This window comes from Cyanistes caeruleus, chromosome 5 (genome assembly GCF_971803275.1).
Source record: "Cyanistes caeruleus chromosome 5, bCyaCae1.hap1.1, whole genome shotgun sequence".
NCBI classification, from domain to species: Eukaryota; Metazoa; Chordata; class Aves; order Passeriformes; family Paridae; genus Cyanistes; species Cyanistes caeruleus.
In genome coordinates this window covers 5150188-5162757 of record NC_141705.1, presented here as the reverse complement: position 1 = coordinate 5162757, position 12570 = coordinate 5150188, and the positions used below count along the sequence as shown (strand labels likewise).

At 39.3% G+C, this 12570-nt stretch overlaps 2 long non-coding RNA genes across 2 annotated transcripts; both read left to right on the top strand.

Moving 5' to 3' along the window:
- The first annotated feature begins 770 nt into the window (after positions 1-770).
- Positions 771-3252, top strand: LOC147652879 (uncharacterized). The gene is made up of 2 exons (XR_015287245.1): positions 771-946; positions 3045-3252. It is a non-coding gene; the product is annotated as an uncharacterized LOC147652879 (long non-coding RNA).
- Positions 3253-6336: 3084 nt separating this feature from the next.
- LOC147652878 (uncharacterized) lies at positions 6337-7564 on the top strand. Its single transcript, XR_015287022.1, has 2 exons — positions 6337-6677; positions 7026-7564. It is a non-coding gene; the product is annotated as an uncharacterized LOC147652878 (long non-coding RNA).
- The last annotated feature ends 5006 nt before the right edge of the window (positions 7565-12570 follow it).

Below are 12570 nucleotides of genomic sequence, written 5' to 3'. Positions count from 1 at the left end.
CAGATTGATTTAAAAGTGCTGATAGCCAGATATGTACCAAAAGAAGGGAGAAAGAATAGGCAGTGGAAAAGTTTTACTTTGGAGTTTTGTAAGTTCTAGTACCTCAAATATCATTCAGGCTATTCTGGAAGAAGGAAGCTTTTACATTTTCTCTCTGACAAACTGGTTTTTAATCCCCAAATGTTAAGCACACAGGGTTCTTCAAACAAGATCCAGGCACTTTATTTTTCAACAGGTGATATTTCCTTCTTTCATTTCTTCTTGCTTAAGAAAAAAGCAATAATTCTGTTTGCTCAAAAATTTTGAGAAGAAAAACCTGAGGCAGAGAAGGAGCTTGGAAAAATTTAGAAAGGTAAAGTTTCAGAAAGATCCTGGTGACACCAACCTAAAAATTATTATTAGAAACCTTCATGAATTCTTAATGATTGCACATCACAACCTATAACCTCAGTAGGATGAACACATCCTCTGGAGTTCAGGGAGGACAATCAAGTTACATCTTGCTTGAAATGCCTCAGCAAATGATAAGCGAATAAAGACATGCTAGGAACAAGAAGAAGTGTCATTCAGCTTTTGTTGTACTAGTCTCAGTAAATCTTACTGCTTAAATAATTTAAAGAATAATAATAAAAAAAAAAACAACCTGGAAATGAAATGGAAAAGAGAATTTTGAAAAAAATCAGCAGAAATTGAAAGTGTGTATATATATATATATATATATATATATATATATGCACACACTCTTTACTTTTTCTTTCTTTTCCTTCTAGTTCATGAAATATAATATAAATATCATTTGTATAAGAGAAGATAAAGAGGTGATCAATTCACAGCTTATCACTGGCTCCATCAGGCAAAGTGATGTTTTTATCTAGCAAAAACACCAGCACATAAAACAGAATAAACCAATCATTACATCAAGCAACTGGAAGTAAAAGATGAACAGGTACATATTAAAAATATGGACAAAAGTTAAAAGGAGGAGATAATTCACCAGGGTAATGGTTCACCTTCGAGTATGGTGATTTTTTATGTGAGAATAGGATGATTTTCTAGAAGGGATGTGTTGGATTCTTCAGGTAAGACAAAGAAAAGCCTAGAAAATGGTTCTACCAAGATAAGTGATGCTGATGAATGCCCAGTGGTGGCTCCTGAGCATCATCTCAGTGGCTGAGCCAGGAGCAGCACCAGGTGAGGTGGTGACGAGACTGCTGGGTGCCAGCAGAGCCCTGGGAAGGCTTGGCACGAAAACAAATCCCCAGGAAAGTGATGGTTTTAATTATCACTCAAAACAGGAAGGTAGAAGCTCATGATATTAAACACTGCCTGGCTGGCTGTGGTACAGCACACGAGGAGTGTGAGGATGAGCCTCTCACACAATTTGGTGTGAGAATCTCTGACCTTGAGAGTCTCCCAGGGTGAGAAGCTGGGGCAAGGTTGTGTGATCAAAATACACCAGCAGGGAGGGGGGTGTGTAACAATTGCCTGATGACAATCAAAGGGTAAACAAAGCCAAGCTGTAAGAACAGGTTTATTGATTATCAGGGCAATATTCCTTCCTGCAGATGACTGTGGGATGCAGGAAGGTGGAGCCTCGTGTGGCTGATCACCAGCAGAGCACTTTCACCTCTAAATTTCTGTTTCCAAAGATATGAGCACTTGAGGAAGATTGTCCTGAGATATTTGTGACCACTGGAGAAAGGGAACCTTAGAGTAGCAGTCAGTACATGTTTGTTCAGGGCTACACAATCACAGAGCAGGGCAGGAAAATTGGATTGGGGAATAAATTCCTGGGAGGGCTCCATCTGACTCAAAGATCTATTAATTTGTGAGACAACAGTGACAGCTTTCATTGTTAGTTGCCACTGAATTCACAGTTCATGGAGACAGGAGAGAAGTAGCACTAGATGAAATCTGTCTAGGACAGAAATTAAGTCATAACAGTAATGATAATAAAATACTAATTACACCTGAAGCAGCATTTTAATAATGATAATTCAGATTATGTTAATGTACCATTCTCTTTAAGCATGCTAACTACCTGTTCAAATTGGAGAAGGTCAGTGCAGTGTGTGGCTGGCTCTCATAAATTTTTTTTCTTATATCCTGGAATTCACAGTCTTGGCTGACATCCATTTTCCTTTCTCAATCAGCAGTTTACATTTTAAATTCATTCATTAGGTAATAAAAAAAAATCTTTAATTAAAAAAGTAATTTATTCTTAATGACTCCAGGTCCTATAAACTGACAAAAAGTATTACTTTAAGCCATTTATTAGAGTCTGAGTGACGTGTTATCTCCCAGGAATGCTCAAGACCACGATCGTTATCAGCTCTGTTTACTCAGCACGCACAGAGGATTTTTGGCTGTGTGTACTCTCTGCTGCCCTTTATTACTTAAACACAGGCTACAAGACCTGCGTGGTGACTGCAAGCAGTGCCATTAAGTTTGATATCCATTTGATTAAGAAACATTTCTTCTCTGATAAGAAATGGCCAGGGTAAGAGCTAATATTTTACAGGGTCGCTTTTAGGTGCATTCAGCAGAGTTTCAGTGTTTGTCAGAAGCTGAGGGAAGGAGAGCAAAGAAAGGTGTTTTGGCTAAATGAGTATGGCTTTTTATTTTGTCACATCTAAAGAAAGAAAGAAAGATTTGTGAGAGAAACACAGTAGGTATTGGCTGGTTTTTTTACACAGCACGTTCTCGCCCTCTTCCATGTCCAGGGTTAATTCCTTCGTATCAAGGGAATAATGCACTAGGTTTGCATAGCAGGGTGGGGAGGAGATGGGGAAGGGAAAGGAGGAAATAAATTCAGACACAACTGGCTTGCCTTAGAGGAAAATTAAGGTCTGAATACCTGACACTTTCTCTGTAAGTACACAAGAACCCCTTCCTCGGTGCTGAGGGTAATAGCACAATCAAGCCAAATTTCATACACTTGCAGATATTCTTCTCTGGAAATGGGGGAAGTTATAATTTTTACTGGTTGCTGTTGACTTTTAATTCCCAGTTGCTGTTTTTAAGCACGACTTGTCTATTTTCAGGTTCAGAGAAAGTATTCCAGTGTCAGTGACAGAAGTTCAACATTTATGGAAAAATCAGTATGAATGTAAATCACATCCTGAATAAATACCTAGGAAACATCAGCTCATGATGAATGCAGAATATCAGAGATTAGCTCCAGAACTGCTCATCTGAATTCAGAAGTAAAACGTTGTAAATAACCATTAAAAGTGTCATGCATTTAGCAAAGCTTCAACATTATCTGTTTCATGAATTGGGCCTTGTCAGCATTTAGGAGAAAATGAGATGGACAAAAAGAGAGAATGAGCAAGTGCAATACTGATTTGCCAGGAATTTTCCTTCATTGGCAGAGGACTGTGAAGTATAAATGAAGTTATGGTCATGTCCAGTGATAATTTGTGATGCCATAAAATCAAGTTCATTGCCTCACATGTTTGGAAGATAGAGATTAGGCATTTTCTGTCCAGTTTGTTTGATTTTAAATATTCCTAAGAGTTGTGGGACTGGTGTGCTTCAAGTAACGTAGGCTGGAAAACCAGAAACATGCTTACAAAATGTTCTACACAATTACCCAATTGCTGTGGAAACTGCTTTCTGAATTTGAAGTGTCCTTTTCACTGCAAAATTATCTGTCTTAATTATATGTGCAAAATAAAGTTTGCACATTAACAAATAGTCCCACTCTGAAGGAATATTTTGGGACCTCTCTCAGCAGAGAGCTTCCCAAGGAAAAGGTTTTTCTGACACAGTCCTTTGTATCAAATTAATCTATTAATCTGACTGTGAAGACTTGATGAAAAATGGATAAGTACTAAGTGGAGAAAAGAATATTTTCCAATATATTTTAACTCTGTATTCATTTGGTTTAACATCTTTCTTGATATCAGATTTACATATGAAAGAACTCCATTCCCTCAGTACACAGGAAACTGAGACATGTAAATATGCAGCTTCATTTTCAATAAACCTGACCCAAAAGCTTTCAGTTCAAAAAAGGAACAATTATTCCAGCTGAAAATTAGAAATGGAAGCTGTGCCTTGTACAGGGCACTCTGATTTCTGCACCATCCCTCCCTCTCTCATCTCCTGGTGTCTCTTACAGCTCCTCAGGACACAGATGCTGCTGTCCCTCTGCCAGGCAGCCCTGGTACCTCAGTCCAGAATTAGTTTACAGAATTCACAGAATTCACAGAATTCACAGAATTCACAGAATCACGGGGTTGGAAGAGACCTCCAAGATCACAGAGTCCAACCCAGCCCTAACACCCCAGCTAGATCATGGCACTGAGTGCCACATCCAGTCTTAAACACATCCAGGGATGGTGACTCCACCACCCCCCTGGGTGCTTTATCACTTTTTCCATGAAAAACTTTTTCCTAATATCCAACCTGTATTTCCCTTGATGTGGCTTGACACTGTATCTTCTCCCCATTTTTTTATAAAAGGACTTTTTCCTAGTTCTTCCCCCCCTTTCTCTCCCCTTTTACAAATTTCAAAACTTCAGGATCCATGCTGATTTTTCAGCATAAGTGCATGCTCTCTGGTTTTGATGGTGGTGTTACCAAGGATACCATGATATTTTACTGAAGATGGTAATAACTCTTTTTAATTTTTCTTTTCTGGACCAAAATAATGTTTTGCTTTCCAGTCAAGAGCTGGTCAAATGATGGTGCAACTTCAAGTTGCTATGGAAACCAGACTACAAAGACAAAGATACAATATTTATCTAATATCTTGCTTGCAAAAGCATATTTTTCTCTGTATGCATTCTCTCAGAATTCTATGTTAAGCAGGTAATATCAGTTCATAAGCTGAATTCAATAATAACTGTAGCAAAGTATATATGGAACATTAAAAGTGTTTTATTGCTGTAATCCTCAAAGACTTCACATGATCATCAGACAGAAACATTTAATATATAAATAGTGAAGAAAGCAGTTGCCCCCTTTCTTCTCTGTCAGTGTTCATAACCCATTTTACAAAAAGCTTTATGGAATATTGACTTAGAGGAACCTGCAACAGTTTTTGCAGTGGCACCTTTTGAGGTGAAACATATTTTATTGTCCTAGGAAAAAAAAACACCAAAAAATCAGAGACTGGGTGTGAAATCTGTTTTCTGTAACTCAAATAGATAGAAACATTCCAGGTAGTTGTAGAAAGTAGCATCTAGGAAGACTTCCATGGGCATTTCCAGTTTGTTTGAGAGCAAAACTTCCCAGGTTTTGCTGCTGGCTGGTGCAAGGGGCTGTAGCTCAGCAGCTCTGCATTTCCTCAGGGCTTTGTACCAAATGGGAGACTGCATTTGAGGGCAGGATAGAGAAAATGATGGTTATAAAGGTTCATCAGACAACAAGGAAATCATGCTGTCATTTTCAATGAGCTAATTGAATTAACTCAATGGTAATTCAGCATTGTTTTCTGAATATAAATATATTTATGTAAATATAATTATAAATAGAAATTTATATTTATATAAATAAATAAATATAAATTATTTTAAATAATTTATATTTATATATAAATATTTAAATGCATATTTAGTGCATTTAAATAGCTCAGGGCAGTGGTTTGCAAACATCATTTGGACTGGACAAGGGGACTCCCTCTTTCCTCATATCAAGGGGGCAGGAAGCTAATTATACTTAGGGTTCCATCTGTCTACCTTTGTCCAGTTAAATTATGTTAAAGGGTTTTGTTTGGGTTTCTTTGGAACTGTGCAATACAGTCAAAGCTTGTTGGGAGGAGAAGGTGATGAGAGGAGCTCCTCAGCAGAGTGACAGCTCAAAAAAGCCCCCGAGCTGCTGCTCTTGTTTGAAATTGAACGCTCCATTGTCTCGAGCCTGTTCCATGGAACTGAACAGGAATATTTTGTCACATACACGTGGAATAGCCCAGCTAAATTTCGGTGTCTCCTGGCTGAGTGTTTAGATGATGCCAGCCATTAAGCAGCAGTTAACTGAGATGAGCACCAGCAGAGATTGATTAATCACAAAAAGCCCAAATAATGTCCAGGATAGGTGAGATGAATCATGTCCTGAATTGTCCTCTGTTAAAGGAACCCAGGCAAGGACCAAAATGAGATGCTGGGCACACAAACTTGCTGAGATGAGTCTCAGATCTGGTAGGAGACAAATCCTGGCTAATCCCAAGCAAAGGGAGGAAACAGCATCCCTGAGACTGTGGCATGTGCAGGAAGTTTATCCTTTGTGCATCCCAAAGCAGCTGCACCTGAGCCCAGCAGTGGAGGCTCTGGGATGCTCCAGGAAAGGGGGCACACAAATTTAAATCAGCTGGAGGTGAGAGGGGCCCTTAGGGAGGGGCTGCCCCTGACTGCTGTGCTTGAACACTCTGCTCAGAGGAGGATTTGCTGTCTCAGGCCGTGCTGTGTCAGGCTGAGTGTGGAGCAGGGGCAGACCCTGCCTGGTTTAAAGCAGCAGGGAGCCTTTCTCAGCAGTGTGCTCTGCAGGGAAGGTGTGCTCTGTGCCACTCCAGGCTTTCATTTGCTCCAAGCAAACGGGATCATCAGACTTCCCTGCAGAGAAGCAATCAAGCATCCGGCAGTCAGGTTGGGACCAAGAAGGAGAGTATGTAAGATCTGCAGCTGTTTCACTGGTTGGATCTGGCAATACACCTCTTATCTGTCCCACAGGAGGTAAAACAGCAATGTTTTGTTGTGGTATGAGGGGAAAAAAAAAACAAACAACAAAGTTTCAGAGCTGGGATTTGCATTTAGGTTGTCAGAAAATCTACTCAGCTTTGCAGTGTGGTGAAGCTCGAATCCTTGTTTACTTTCTCCCCTTCTTAAACTCAGTGGCACTGAGTCTTTGCACTGGGTAACATCTCTAGTGAGACATGTGTCCCACCATATCACTGCTGGCAGATTTCCAACCCCCCAAAATTATATTTCTGCTTCTTCCCTCCCTATCACAACTCGATGTATGTCTTTTTTTCCTTCTGTCAAATTTTATCTCCTAACCTCAATCTGCATTTTCCTTTTAAGTGTTCCATTTTCCTTCTCTTCATGGACAGTTTTTGTGTCCATCACAAGCCATGGAGGGAGATAAGAGATGATGCTCTTTACTGTGAGCAGCAAATCCAACAAAAAGTAAATTACCAAAAAGTGACAGATCCACCAGTGTATTTAAGATGAAGTCTGAACAATTATCAAGGGCCTTGCAATTAATTTCTTCATGTCTCCACCTGCAGCTTGTTAGCAATGCACCTGATTCCAGCATTATGGGATATGGATTCCTATTAGAGATTGTCATGCACTTGTGTAGGCACATGAATTTTTCATGCAGATGCTCCTATGGTTGGATGATTGCTTCAGCAGAAATATTTGCTTCATCACTAATATATTAAATAGGCTGCAGACACTAGCAAAATCTGGCTTGAGAAAGGGAAAAAAACTGGCACAGGCTGAAGCCTGTCACATCTAAATGACAGCCATGTAATAATTACTGCCATGTAATAATGCAATTTTGCCTTCTCTTCTGTTATTTCCCAAATAAAAAATATTGAAGTACTCCAGCTAACAAACCCTGTGTGAGCCTAATATATTCTCATATCAAAGAGAAAATTTCTACCAGATAAATAAGGAATCCATTTTCTTCTTTGTTTCCTGATAAAAATCAAGACAGTTTGGTCCATGATTGAAGGTCAGAATTGACACTGCACCTCCAGAGAGCACAGACATTGATTGCAGGAGGAGGTTTTAGCAAACAAACCTTGGTAGATCAAGTCAATATCTACTTCAACCTTTTCACACTCTGTTGATGTTTTTGTGAGAGTTAGAAGAGAGTTGAAAAGAGGCTCCTTTCTCTCTGGTTGTAATGAATGTTTTTGGGTGGGGTTTTTTCTGTCTTTACAAAAGAAGTGCAGAAGTTTTGGGTCGCCATGGTTGTTCCAGTCTGTTTCACTTCTGGAAAAGAAACCCCAAAATTTATCCTATTTACCTAAATTTGGAGAGCCAGAAACCTAAACTAGACTCATATGGACAATAGAGAAATCCAGGCAGAACCAGAGCATGACTCAGCCCAAATCAGATTCTCTACAGCTACCTGCCTTCACTGACAGCACAAAGAGCAGGAGCTCTGCAGCTCCAGTGGAGCAGGAGTAAAGAATGGAAGCTCTAAAGTAGGGATCAGATCACTCCCTTCTGCTGTGAAGAAAATATCAGTTAACTGGGAACTGAAGAACACATCTGGGCTCACAGAACTGTGACATTCAGGCTGGAAATTCCATAGAGCAGAGTTAGTTCAAAAGACAGTGCCAGAGATGGAGGATGTGTGTGTCTCAAGAATCTTATTTTAAAGCTGTTTTACTCTAAACTCAACATCACAACTGCAACTCTCTCACATACAGGTTGCAATTTTTTCCCCTTGTAGTTTTCATATTTCTCAGAAGACTGGCTGTCTTTTTTAATGTCAAAGAAATTTTATTACCTTTTAATTAAAATAAGGTTTTGGTTATATTTGAAAAGGAAATTGGGTGCATTTTGTCTGGATACTTATCACAAGAAAACATGACAGCTTCTAGGATTTCTGTTATGGCTAAACTACCATCAAGTGTCAAACACATTCTGGTTTTGTGCTGACAGATTTCAGCCTGATCACCTGCTCACGTTGCACATGGGAGTTGCTGGAACACAAATACACTTTTGTGTGGCTGTACTTAGATCAAGACACAAGCTGGATGATCGTTTGGTTTGGTTCCAATTAATTCCTGGCACCAGACCCCAAAGTCAGCTGTCCCAGGCAGATGCAGTTAAAACTTGGCTTTTGTCATCACTCAGCAGTGGTAGTGATGGATTTAGCAGACGGGATCACAGGGTTGTGCTCCTCCTCCTCACCTGCCCTGGGGCAGGGAAGGAGCTGCAGTGCATTTTTATCTCTGTGTTTCCATCCAAACTCTGATTTTCGTGCTGGGAAACACCCCTTGCTTGGCAATGGGTACAAACCTGGTGCTGGGGCTGTTCCATGCTCGTTAGTCTGAGCATGGTGATCACTGAACTGCTCAGGGAGCTTTGATTTGTGTTCACCCCTCCTCAATGCTTCACAGGTTTTCCAGCACCATTTGATTAAACATTTCTTTAAGATCGCTGTTCTTCCAAAGGATTCCCATGAGAATGTCTAAACTTCCAACCAAAATATTTCCATTTGCTTTTGGACAGCAAAAATCAGTGACAATAGACTTAGAAGTCATCAATGAACAGCAAGAGAAAACATAAAACCTCCTAATACAACAGATGAAAAACCCTACAAGTTAATCATCCCAGCTATTAAATAAATATTTATAAACAACCCATATCTTTAAAGACTCGGGATCAGTTCAGAAAGGGATCAAATAAAATGAATCAATTTAAACATAAATGACATTCAAAATAAATGTTTTGACTAGTGAAGTCAATGCAGAATTGATTAAACAGCTCAGTGCATAGAGGTTGCAGCTTACTAGGTCTAGCTTCTGAGAAAATCAGATGTTTCTCATGTTACTAAACCTTCTGTTACTTCATTTTTACCCTGATATGATGAAGCATGTTTATTTTTTATTTACAATGAGGTACTAAAACAAGACTATGGCTGGGTCTGATGCTGCACGTATGTGCTGTGCCCTGGAATTCTCTATTTAAAATGTGGTCAAAGCACCTTATAGATAATTTAGAGGTGGTGGAGTCAAAGCAACCATATTTATAGGCTCTGCCATGCCTATATTTAAGGTGAATGCAGGCAAAGCACATGACCAATTGGATTTAACTTGGAGAATATTGAAAGAAATAAGTTAAAAATCTTAAAATTATGTAAAACAAGATTATCAGTTCTGAGAGAGAAATACAGAATATCTGGTGGATTTTTTTTAAGTTCATAAATGTGAGAAATTCAGGCAGAATGAAGGCATTTCCTGGGAACGTATGTCCTGCTGTATCCTTGGAGAGGCATGATAGCATGTGATTATAAGGTGGAACTGGGAACCTGCTGGGAGAAAGGAAAATTTTTTTCAGGAGAAGAATGTCTGAACTCAGAGGGAGGCTTGCCTTTGTTGAGGAGGTGAACACAAAGCTAAAGCAAACTAGAAACCAGAAATAGGTGTAAGGTTAATTGATAATAATAAAAAAAAATCCTCACAAAAGTAAGCTGAGGTTTCAAATGGCAGCTGTAGCAGTTACCAGTTACCAAATTTTGAACTGAATTCTTCTGGTCTGGCTGAATGAGGATCCAGAGAGCCAAGTGTGATCAGTCACAGATTTCTGGGTGCTGTTAATTGGGCTGGAGAGGATTAATTGGATCTTGATTCCACCATAATACCAAGACAGGGCCAAAAATGGGCTTTGGTGTTTGAAAATAACATTTTAGGTTTTCAGTAATGGTTGGGTCTAGACAGAGTGGGAAAGAAAAAGCTGTGAGGCCACAGACATTAACCAGGATGAGGGTACAGACTCAAGACACCAATTTCCTCCACTTTGAAGTATTCTTCTGTTTGTTTAGATGGCAAAACAACTTTCCAGACAGTTCAGTGCCCAGTGGTGAGCACAAGGGAGTAGCCCTGAGTCAGTGCTGGAATGCATTTGTGAATTGCATCCCTTTGTCACTGCTGAACCCCACCAGGACAAAAAAACACAGACTGAGCCCTTTTCCGGTTATTGAACAGATACATTCACCCACTGTTTTTCTCTCTTCCTTTTCACTTCACAAATTTAAGGAAAGGTTTGAAACAGGATAATGAAATTCTTCTTCTACTTCCTGCTATTGTTGACTTCAGGAAGCTCCTCTTAGGCCTGGGCTGAGTTTCAGAGCAGGGTGGTTTGCTGTGAATGACCAAAATGAGCAAACCCCTTGGAAAATGTGATTACTTATTTTGCAGTTCTTAAAGCAAGCACTTTTGGAAGTCTGTCCTTATTGTAAATGTCAGCATCTTGTTAATGAATACAAGTGTTTCATGTAGAGGAGAAGGAGAAATGTAAAAGGGTGTTTGCTGTGCATATTCACAGGGCTGAATTTCAGCCTTAAAGAGCAAATAAGGATGGCTCTGCTAAGTTTGATTGTTATTGCTATATTCTGGTTCTTAATAGAGCAATATGCCCAGAAGAAATGGAAAAATAATTGGCTATATTTGATCCCGTATCATCAATCATTCCCCCACCCATCCATCCATCCATGCATTTAATGAGAACCACTGAAGTTTCCCTCGGAAGTAATAAACAAAAATACATCCTGCAATTAATTCAGGCATTGCAAAATGTCCACTTAATTTTACTGGGTGTACTAAATCAATTCTATGCTTCACTCAGTGCATTGTAAGAGCTGGCTGGCAAGAACTTCATCTGTTATTAACTCACAATGCAAATGAAGTTAATGCCTTTTTGCTATCAATTGTCCTCTGCTGTTAAACCTGAAAGTCAATGGGATGGAGGAGGAGCTGATTCCCTATAAAATGCAAAAGCTACATTCCATTTTTCACCTGCAGCCAAGTCCTAGTGAAAGCTCTGACTTCCAGCATTCGTTACTATGCTTTACTTTTTGAAAGTAAAACCTCCTGTCGCTGTTTCAGGCAAAACTCATTCATAAGTTCCCTCCAAGAAATAGCTCTGTTCAGGTAATGATTCCTCTTAAAGTTATATTTAACTTGTATGAATGACAGCAGTGCACTATTAGGCTCTGTTCTAAACATGGGCTTTTCTCAGCCTTCATTGGCTTATTTTTCATTTACATTTCCTGAGTTGATAAAGGTAATGTGGAACACTCTGGTGCAAGTTTCTGGTATTTTTTTCATGGCACTTTGGATTCTGTTTTTGTTTTTGTTTTTTGGTTTTTTTTGTTTTTTTTTCCCACTCTTATCTTCATTCAGGTTTTAATGGCATGGGGCTTCATGCTAAGTCAAATCTTTTTGGTTTCATACCTTTCAGCACAACAATGAGGAGCAGATAAAGAAAAGAAGCTGGAGTGAGATAAAGTTACAACAAAGAAGAAATTTCAAGTTCATTGAAGAGTGACTGACAATTAAAATACTTTAAATTAAAAATATGTGACCTTTTTTAAGTCCCATAATGATTAATTAGAATTTTTCCCTTGTGTTTTAAACCCTAAAGCTCTGGTTTATCCCTGGTCACTTGACCAGAGTGGTTGAGATCCATGTCTCAACCACCTCAAAAATCAAAAATATAGGATTGTAAATCTGCCTCAGTCAAATTTTCCCTGTGTACAGTATGAGGAGGTATAGAAAAGGAATTTTAGAACTTATTTAAGCCAGGATGAACCATTTTCAGGTGATGTTTGTCTTCTGCATTAGCCTCAGAATTGTTGAGAGGTTTTCTGCTCTACATATCTCCACTGGCTTCTGGTTCCTATTTTAAAGACCCATCCATTGCTTAAAGTGATTTCACTAATTAGCCACAGAAATTGCCAGTGACAATTGCTGACAACAGAGAAACATGTTCTGATGCTCCCACCTGAGAATATCAGAACTTCTGAGAGGATCATTTGTTTGAGCCCTTTCTCCATTATCCCCTCCCAGGTTCTTGACCTCCCAATCCTCCCCAGGAGAGGATT